This window comes from Macaca mulatta, chromosome 3 (assembly GCF_049350105.2).
Source record: "Macaca mulatta isolate MMU2019108-1 chromosome 3, T2T-MMU8v2.0, whole genome shotgun sequence".
In the NCBI taxonomy this organism is placed as follows: domain Eukaryota; kingdom Metazoa; phylum Chordata; class Mammalia; order Primates; family Cercopithecidae; genus Macaca; species Macaca mulatta.
The window spans coordinates 152708425-152719624 of record NC_133408.1 but is presented as its reverse complement, the minus strand read 5'-3'; positions in this window follow the sequence as shown (position 1 = coordinate 152719624).

Genomic DNA, 11200 nt, shown 5'->3' with positions numbered 1-11200 from the left:
GACTTGTTAGAAATGCAGAATCTCAGGCCCCACCCAGACCAATTGGATCAGGAACAGCATTTGTTTCCAAAGCCCGAGTTAATTTGTATGGCACGTTAGGGATTTAAGAAGACTGCCAACTTGCTTGAACCCAAGAATCATTCCAAGCACATGATAAGACTTTTCGATTTCCTGGTCTTTCTCCTGGTTGTATAGCTGTGGGATGGGTCCTGGAACTCCATGGCTAATAAGGGTCCTCAGTGGTTCATTTGATTCTCAAGTTGTAGCCAGCATGAAATAGTATAAGGAAATCAAACTTTACGGTCACACTGGAGGTAAGTAGTGAAATTTTTTCCTAAAATGCATTTTCCAATCTCTAGCTCTCCAGATGACATTGGGAGCCTCAATTTTTATCCGAAAACAGGCACCAGCAACCTAAAATCCTGTTTATGGTGCAATTCTAGCGTGAGCTGACCTGGCTTGCATGAAAGTTTTGGTTAAAGGGTACAAGGAGTGAAGAAGGATCACAGAATAAAGACATGGAAACAGAATGCACTTGTTTTTGTCACAGCTGTTTTGATTTTTTGCTAGAGGAAGCACTAACATTCTTTATTCAAATTAATTGGCAGTTAAACATTATGTAATTAATAGAGCTTGATTGTACATGCATTTTTTTGTGTTTTAAAGAAGGAAAAAGGAATGATGCAAGTTACAGAACAGTTGTCATCTCTTATACACCAGCCCATTGGTGCTGACGTAGAAAGACTGCTGCTCCTTCCTTGCACGTCAGCTTTTCCATTGGGATGGGAGAAATCAAACCTAAAGTGCATTTTAAATCCCAGTGCAGTAGTCATTTAGTCACCTCCAGGTACTATTTTTAAAATGTTCAAAATAAGACTACAGGCAAACATTCTTTAGTCAACGTGTATTTCCAGAAGTGCCTAGGAGGAATTAGAAAACTGCCATTTCCCTCTTTTCCCCTTAAAAGTAGAGAATTGTCTTGAGGTGGCATGCAGGAATTTTGATGGATATGATGGGGAACACCTCCTCTAAAAATAGCCTCATTTCTCATCTATTTAGGTTGGATTATATGGCTTTGCTTGAAAAGAACAGAACCCTTATGGTGGCTCTTAACCTTTTTAGGCCACCAGTTCCTTTGAGAATCTGATGAAGGCTATCATCTTTTTCTCTAGGAAAATTCCCATGCATGCTGACATTTTTAGATTAGTTTCAGAGCTGAAGCCCATCCAGGATCTTTCCAATTCTAAAATTCCTTGATTTTCTATGAGGGATAACACCTGCTGTGGAGCAGTTACAGCAAGAATGGGATTAGCAAATGTTCTGATGCCCAGCACAATTTGTAGATATCTAGTAAATGCTCTGTGCATGTTAGCTCACTGAGTTGAGTTAAAAATAGTTGAAATCAAGTGAAGAATTTAAGGTCCTTGCCAATACTTATATTTCTATTCTCTGTAGTTTTAATGTAACCAGCCTATTTCCCTAATGCTAAAAATCAGTACATTTCCTGCATCATTTCTCTCTTAACTGCTTTCATAACTCTTCTTTGTCATTAGTTTTTAGAAGTTTGTGATGTATCTTGGCATGGATATGTTTGGGTTTATCCTGTTTGGGGTTCACTCGGTATCTGAGACTTAGAGTTTTATGCTTTTTTCCCAAATTTAGGAAATTTTCAGCCATTATTTCTTTTTACAAAAGTTTCGCTCCACCTTCATTCTCCTTTTCTTCTAGGACTCCAGGGACCCGATGTTAGATCTTTTTGTTATAGTCTGATGCATACCTAAGGCTGTATTTATTTTTTCAGTCTTTTTTTTTCTCTTGTTCAGATTGGGTAATTTCTAGTATTGTATCCTTAAGTTCACTGTTTCTGCTGTTGTGTTTTTAGTTCAAAACTTTCCATTTTGTTCTTTGTATCTTGTGTTTCTTCGTGGAGACCTGCGTTTTCATTTGTCTCAAGCATATTTGTGATTGCTCACTGAAGCAGCTTTTCATGGCTGCTTAAATCCTTGATAATCCTAACATCTCTGTCACCTCGGTGTTTAGCATCTGTTGATTGTCTTCTCATTCAAGTTGAGATCTTCCCGGTTCTTAGTATGATGATGACATCTGGACATTTTGGGTATTATATTTAAAAGGCTGTGGCTCTTATTTAAATTTTGTATTTTAACAGTCATCTGACACCACTCAATCCTTCGTAGGAAGGGAGGATGCCTTCTTCCTGCCAGATGCAGGTGGAAGCCTCATGACTGCTCCTCCTATGCCCTCCACTGACACTGGTGATAGGTTGCCTTGTTACCACCAGGTGGGAGTGGAGTCCAGCCTACCCACATGGTCTTCATGAGTACCCAGGGTAGAAGAGGAAGGTTCTTACTATTAACTGGTGAGGATGAAAGTGCCAGCTCCCCCACCCGGCCTTCTGTTATACAACCTCAGTAGGGAGCCTGGAACATCTACAGCCTGGTGAAAGTGGAGGTCTTGGCACTCCACTTAGCCTTTGCTGATGGTGGAAGTGAGGCTACAATTCTAAAAGTTTTCTGTTTCACTAAGCTGCACCTTTCCTATACCTTTAAATACTGGAGAGAATGGTCTTGTTTGTTTTCCAACCCCCCCCCCTTTTTTTTTTTTTCAGTCTAAGCTCGTTGGCCTTTCTGGGCTACCAACTTCTCCAGTTCTCAATCTGAAACAGGAAGAAAAAAAAAACAACAACAGCGAACACACTACTTTGTTGTCCTTTGCTCTTGAGGTACCCTGCTGTTGTGCCTTCTTTCTGCCTTTCAGAATCATGTTTGTTTTATACATAATGTCCAGGGTTTTTAGCTATATTTAGTGGGAGGAAAAGGAAAAAAGATGTCTACTCCATCTTCCTAGAAGTATAAGTCCTCTTGGTGCATATTTAAGGAGTAAATTTTCTGAGATACTCCAGAGATGGAGAGATAAAACACCAGGAAAATTATTACCTCAAGGTATTTTACTCACAGACTTTTGTCCCCTCTTCTCCCACATCCACCTTCCCCTCTTCACCCATCCAACATACTGTTTATTCCTACTTTAACCCAATAGTCTCAGCTAGGGAGTGAGACTACACATCAAGAAATGCAGGGACGTAGATGAAGTTTGAGAAAATGGGCTGTATTCATATTTTGTCTCAGCATTGAGACTGCAAGTGGGAGCTTCTTGAAAAACTGATGTGATACCAATTGTGCCAACTAGCCAGGTCCAGGAAATCTCAGAAGCTATACCTCACATGCACCTGTGTCCTGCTGGGCTTTCTAGCTCTGTAGAAGCTTATCAAATGCCATTTCCAACCTTGGATATAGGAATGGTAATGCAGCTATAATGCCTGCAGCATATAATGAATGGAGGAGAATATTCTGTATATGACCCATCTCCCATCCAGAGGCTCTCATAACAGTCTCTTCAGTGGTACTATAGTAGAGGCTAAGGGTCCAAGCTATGGAATTTTAACAGACCTCCAACAATTAAAATGTAATAATGGGCAAGTCCCTTAATTTCTTTTAAATTTCTGTCTCCCTGTCTGTTAGTTGGATGTAATAATAGTATTTCTCTACTTCACCTCCTAGGTAGATGAGAAATATCTAAGCTAGTGTATGTGGAAGGGTTGCCTTGCTGTATGCTATTATTTTTCGTAGTGTTTAGATATATTTCCTAAACAGAAGGGGGAGAAAACTTTACAAGCATCAACTTTGAATTTTTAAAGAGGATATATTAAACGTTAATATGAACAAATCCTATATCAAACTTTAATTTTAATTTTGACATTTTCCCAAGTCCTAACAGGCCCTTGAAGATGATACTCAGTCTTTGTTTTTTCTTACTATAGTCCTTCCCAACACACACAATTCTAGCTTACAAATTGATAAAGCTCAAAGACATCCATGAAGAAAAGAAGATTCGACTACCCTAAAAATTTTTTAAATCTTCTTGTTTGTACCTCATGCTCTCGAAGGGGAAAAAAAAGGAAAGAAAATAATTGATTCTTTTTTAATGATTCTTAATGTGTTAACTGTGGGTTTCTTCCTAAGTAGCGTAACAGAAGCTTAGAGCAACTGCCCGAGTCATTTAAGGAAATGCAAGGAATTTGGGTTTTCCTGTTCAGGAAAATAGCAGATTTGGTCCATATTCCACCAAGAAAAATACTGACAAATCTCATCTCTTTAGAAGTCATGAAATTATAAACTACATATAATGTGTTTAATGTTTGTTTGTTTCCTATGGTGGGGAATAGAGAGGATTTACTAATCCCAGACGTGATTTTCACTCATAGGTGAAAATAGGGCCAAATCAATAAATAAATTTGCACAATAGCGTGGGTTTTTTTTCTAATTTTCAGTAACTTAATTTTTCTAAGTACTTCTATAACTGACTAATATACATCTAACATCTAAATGCAAAATGCAGAAGACCAGAAAAATATATGATCGCTGCAAAAAAAAGGTAATGTTTAATTTCTCATTGATTTGTAAGTATCAGAGCTAAAGTACTTTTCTCACACATATTTCCACTGGATCCATTTTATATGGGTGATTAAAATTTTGAAAATATTAGTTGGCACTTCATAATATGAAATGAAATTATGAAATTTTATATACAAGAGGGTTAATTATTTTTAAAGGGCTAATCATGTAGCACTTTGTTAAACATAGGGATTATAAATACTGTATTTCTCAATATTAATCAAGATAATTATGCTCTGGATAAATGTGCATAAATCACTTAACAAAAGAATTTAGAAGCAGGCATGATCACCAAGAACAGAAACTATACCATTTTCTATTTCAGATGATTTATCACAACCACCCTTTCATTCTGCCACAAAAATTACCAGGGCATTTCAATACCAACATCAAACAGTTTTATGGCCCCTAAGATGACATGTGCTAACTTTAACTTGTTTACTCAACAGTTTCTGAGACATAACCAGTACTCGTTAGAAAGAAAAATATTTATCAACTGTCAGGCAAATGATCTTGAGCCAATAATTTAACCTCCACAACTTTTTCATCTGTACAATTTTTTGTCAGTAATTTCTAAGAGGTTTCCTATTGATAGAATTTTGTGACTTCATAAGAAGAGTTTTTCCTAATTTCAAAAACAATAAGGTATAATGTGTTAAAAAATATTGTAATCCATTTTCAGTTGCCAGCAATGAGGAGCTGATTTTTTCTTCGAACTCCTCGGTGACAGTAGTCTAGTCATTTGGTACATTTTTGGATATCAATTCAGTGAAGCAAGGAGGGGCAGCTCATTTTCTGTACTGAACAAGTGTGATTAGGGATTGTCTCAAAAAGGAAGAATGAAAACAAACCATAGCCCTGCCACTCTCACTCATAGCAAACAGCCCACCTGCTAATTGATGTTGACCCAGCTGTATTCAGGAATAAACAACCTTTTGGTTTCATAGGCTTGGTCTTTTCTGGCAGCATCAGTGAGACTCAGGTCATAGATACCATCTTCCCAGTGACCAAGATAGACACTTGAGAGAAAGGGTGGCACACATCACACTCCCTCTCTAATGTACCTCTTAAGTCCTGTGGAATCCACCTCCAAATTATCCCTAGGATTCACCCACTTCTGTCCATCCCTGTGGCTCCTACCCATGTAGACCATCATGAGGACGTGGATGACATCCACAGCACCCCCCAGCTGGTCTTCCAGCCTCGTGTATTACTCTGTTCTCGCCCTGCTATAAAGAAATGCCTGAGACTGGGTAGTTCATGAAGAAAAGAGGTTTAATTGACAGCTCTGTAGGCTGTACCAGAAGTATGGCTAGGAGGCCTCAGTAAACTTACAATCGAGGCAGAAGATGAAGGGGAAGCAAGCACATCTTACCATGGTGGAGCAGGAGAGAGGAAAAGAGTAAATGGGGAAGTGCTACACACTTTTAAACGACCAGAGCTCATGAGAACTCACTATCGTGAGAACAGCAAGAGGGAAATCCACCTCTACGATCCAATCACCTCCCACCAAGTCCTTCCCCCAATTGGGGATTACAATTCAACATTAGATTTGACTGGGAGCACAGAACCAAACCATATCACCTCCCATCTTACCCCTCTGCAACGTTTTCTAAACACAACTGCAATGAACTTCATAAAACAAATCTGATCCCATCTCAGACTCTTTAAGGGATTTCCTGTTTCTATGACTTTTTTAACCTTAAGAAAGCACTGTTTGATCTGCCCATATTCCCTCCCTTTATTTCTCCAGTCTCATCTATGTCTGTGATCACTGCCCTACCTTTCATTAAACATTTTTCACTTTCTAGAAAGCACCAGGTGAGTTATCTCGCTTCGTCTCGTCTTCCTTTTACCTTCTATTTCTTCCTTGTCCTTACTCCTCTCACTGTCTGTTATTCTCCTCACTTCTCCCCACCTCTGTGTCTGCATGGTTCTTTCTCTGCCTGAAGTAGTTTTTCCAGTTCACCTAGCTTATTCCTACCTCTTTAGGTTTGAACAACACTTTTTTAGGACAACTTCCCTGACCCTGCCTTAGTCACATGCCCCACTGTATGCTCATATAGCATTCTTCACCTCTCTTAACGGGTACATATCATGCTGTATTGGAATTCCTGTTACTTATCTTTAAACACCCTCACCCTATCTGAGGATTCTAAGCTCTGTGAGTGCACACACTGAGTCTCTAATTCACTGTATTTCAGCTTCCAGCATAATTCCTGGCATATAGAATTTGCTCACCCAATTCTTATAGAATAATTTGTGATATAAAGTTAATGTAGCCCAGGATCCACAGTGGATCATGACATCCTCCCAGTAAGCCTGGCTGTGCCCACACTGTCATCAGTAAAGCTCTCCCAATCTTTAAGATGTTGCATGGGACAGGCCTAAGATTCTTTGTGATATGTATCATTTTCTTGGACAAAAAATTATATTTATAAAACATGATTTTAATAAATATTAAGATATAGTCTAGTTAGTTGAGTTAAATGATTATATATACTATTTACAAAAGCTTGCATTGTATGGACATATTTAATGCTCTGTATAACATTTAGTTCAGAAATGATACATCATTCTGAATGATTAACCATAGGATGATCTTCTCCTTTGCCCTCTCTCATTCTCTTACTCATACTATACTCCAGCAACAACATACTGCCTGCGTTGGCAAAATCAAATGTCTTGCCGTACTTTCATGCTCATGGAACATTTACAAATGTTGCTTTCTTCATGAAACCTTTTCAAAAAGGAGTTAATGATATCCATCCACCAGAGTTCATAGTGCATTGTTTTTACCTGTTTTACTGTATTTCATTCAACCCTTTTTCACCGCTAGCTGTACTGTCCCCTCCCTTCCCATTCACCCCCATGTCTGTTGCCTATATCTTAAATGTATTAAAATCATATTGTGTCTTTTTATCATTGCAAGTACAAACACAGTCAACTAAAAGAGGTTTCAATAAATATTTATTTTTGCATTACATTTAGTTCCTAAAACATCCCGAAGAACAGATTAATAGAGTAGCATTGAATAAACAAGTCTATATGCTGACAGAGATACAATATTAAAGCTAACATTACTGCTTTTTAATAATACTGCAGGTTTGGAGCTTCCATTTTACGTACAGTGTTACCTCTGTCTTTCTGAAAGCTGTTGGCAACTCAGATTTACTCTGTTATCCATTGAAAAACATCCATTATGAAGTAATCACAAGACAGTTTTCAACATATTGTAGTCTTAGAGAATGCTATCACAGGTGATCTCAAAGCCCACATTTCATTCAGGTGAAGGCTGTATCAGAAAAAAAGGGAAAAAAAGGAAAGAAAAGATAGCTGGAGCCCAAACTACTTCTTCATTTTCAAAGATGACTCTCTCAAATAAAGAGCCTCAAATAGAATTCCACTTCTCACCCTCAGTCATGGCGAATGGACTATAGCCAAACCATGATTCCACTCTGCTGTTGTGTTGGGGCTTTCACCCAGGCCCTATGACTTTCTGAAATCAGTTCAGTGTCCAGGTTTGATGGCAGGTACAAGAAACATTAAAAGTCACTTTTTAGAAATCAACTGGTTCATTCAAATGTTTAGGCCTCTTAAAAGATAGTCCTCTTAGAGAAAAGTGAACTTTATTGATGCTGCCATTACATAAAGCATATTTGGAATTCATATTTGGGCTATGGCATGCCCTTTCAAATACTTCCAGTAAAAAGAAGTCTTCATGTTTGAGCCCTTGGCTTTTGGAATGAGCCAGAAGTAATTCAGAGCTAAGCCCTGTATGTGAATGAGGTGAGTGAGAAATAGAGCAACCACTTGTGAGCTAATTATCCAATTGAAAGAGAGCTCTGAGCTTCATTTATACCTAGATACTAAGGACTGGGGAGATTAAATTACTTGAAGAGGTAAAATTACATCGTTTGATAAAATAAATGATGACTTCAAAATAATAAAAACAAATTTTTTCTGTAACTTATAAACCAAATTAAATGGTTATTACACTATCTAATGTATTGCTTTTTAACTAAAAATTTATAACATAATAATTAGTATATATGGTAATGATATATAGATGACATTAGATAATGATATGGTATATATGGTAATGATATATAGATGATATTAGATAATATCAGAATGACCCATACCTTACCTGTCCTCAGCAAAACTGTTTTCACTCTTCCAAGCCACTTTCCACATGCATAAATTTAATGAAACTGGATTGTAACATGCATACCATTTTGTCTTCTAGTTTTGTTTGTCTGTTTAACATGGAAGTGTTTCACGGATATTTTAACAATCAAGTAATATTCTACCCCTTATATTTACCATTACTTATTCCAAAACAATTCCTTTAATAATGCTGGACACGCCAATGGTATTTAACATCTTGTCATTATTGATAATACTATACTATAATAAGCAAAATAGATAACTTTTACCAAGTAGCAAAAATATATTCATATCCTTTGAACCTGTGGTTTCAGCCTAGAAATTGACTTTTATATATTAATTCTTACATTATAATTATTCAGTTGCAAATATATACATAAAAGTATATCTAATGTGTCTATTGTCCTGATCTTCTAAAGAAGCAAGTTTTCCAACATGGCGGATAACTGAGGTGACTATATACTACTGTACCAGAAATGCTAGAGGTCTGGGTTTATAAAAGACACTCTGAATTCTAGGTGTGGAAAGAAAAGTTTCTATCCAGGGAGAGAGAGTAACAAACCTCCTGTTAGAGAAAAAGTTCAGAGTCACTGTGCACTTTTATAATAAGCAGTTCATAAGAGGGATCAAAAAAAGATTCAGCATATTAAGTGAAAGAAGTATTATATGGTCTTGAATATTCATTTTCAAGATTATTCTTATTGTTTTCATACTTAAAACATTATTTGTCCAGTGATCTCTACATTTTTTGTTAGTGGTCCATACTAATGATAGCTATCAAGAAATATTATTAATTAAACATTATTACAATAATAAGCACCAAACCACACAAAGAAGTGTTTCTTTCCTAGTGGTGTTGTAAAGTGACAGAAGTTTATGGCTATGAAAGTCTGTGATATAATTAAAAGAGCACTAAACAAGGAGTCAAAACCATAAGAATCCTAATTCTGGCTATGCTGCAAACAGGCTGTAGGGCACCAGGAGAATCACTCACAGGTTATTTGGGGACTCATTTTCTTAAAGAAAAATATAAATAAGTAGAAATGGTCTACCCGAAACACCTTTGCTGCTCAGCACTTAAAACTAGAATTCCCCTTTGAAGGAAGATGAGCAAGATGAAGGAAGGCTCAGGCAAACAGAACACCCAGAAGTGGGGCCAGCCTTGAAAAGCTACAGTAACAGTTTCCTGATAGATGATATGACTTAAGGAAAGCCACCAGGAAACACCCTAAACACAAATGCCTAAGTTCTATACACTCTCCAGTACTTTTGTGATACCTGCAATTCCATGATTAATGGTGCCTCTTCTGGGTCTTGCAGGCCTAGAGGTCTTCTGGCTCTTGATAGTGAATGATTGAATATTGAATGATATTGAATGCGACTTTGGGGTCGGTCTACACATTAAACTAAAAATAAAAACCTCCAAACGGAACTCCAAAGTGGGATGAAACACCTGATACTGGGTTTAGAGAGAGGAATGAAGGATAAAATTACCAGAAGTGGGGAGAAGGGACTTGGATAGTCAGTGCACCAAAAATACATAGAAAATTATACCATGTGAGAAAAGTTGGTCCTACCTAAAAGAAGGTTAAAGTTTTGCTTTATAGCCCATTAAATTAATCATGCCAGCCTAATAGCAATATTCTTAAAAATGGAAAACTTGTCTTTCTCGTTTTGTGTTATTCTTGAACACCCAAGATAAAGCATTTAATACAATACACATTCAATAAACATTTGTAGTCTGACTTAAGAACTCTGTCCACAGAAAAAGCCCAAATGGTTTAGGTGACAAAACAAAAGATGTCATAGGAAAAAATATAATATACTTTGGCAGCCTGACAAAAATTAAGTAGAAATAAAATAAAATTCATATTAGAAGCATTACCATAAAAATGTAAAATGAAAGCAAGGAAAAGGAAAGAGCACTCATGCTTTTGTACAAAGATGGACATCTCCAGTTTGTTTATATTTTTGTTTTTTCCATATAATGCTGGCATAAAGTGGTTGCTATAGCAGTTTTTTTATTTGTATAAATTTAAGGGGTACAAGTGCAGTTTTGTTAAATGGATACCTTGTATAGTGGTGAACCCCATGCTTTTAGTGTTACCAATACCTGAACAGTGTAAATTCTACCCAATAGATAACTTCTCATCCCTCAACTCCCTCTCATCCTACCAACTTTTGGAGTCACCAGTGGCTTTGATTCCACTCTGTATGTTCATGTGTAGCTCCCAGTTATAAGTGAGAACATGAGGTATTTGGCTTTCTGTTTCTGAGTCATTTCACTTAAGATAATGGCCTCTAGTTCCACCCATGCTGTTGCAAAAGACATTTCTTTCTTTTCTATGGCTGAGTAGAATTCCATTATACATATACACACACACACACACACGTACACACACACACACACACACACCCTATTCCAACATGGAGGATAACATGTATTTATATATGTATATATATTACATGCATGCACACATACCACATTTTCTTTATCCAATTATCTTTTAATGGACATTAAGGTTGATTCCATGACTTGCTATTGTGGATGGTATTGC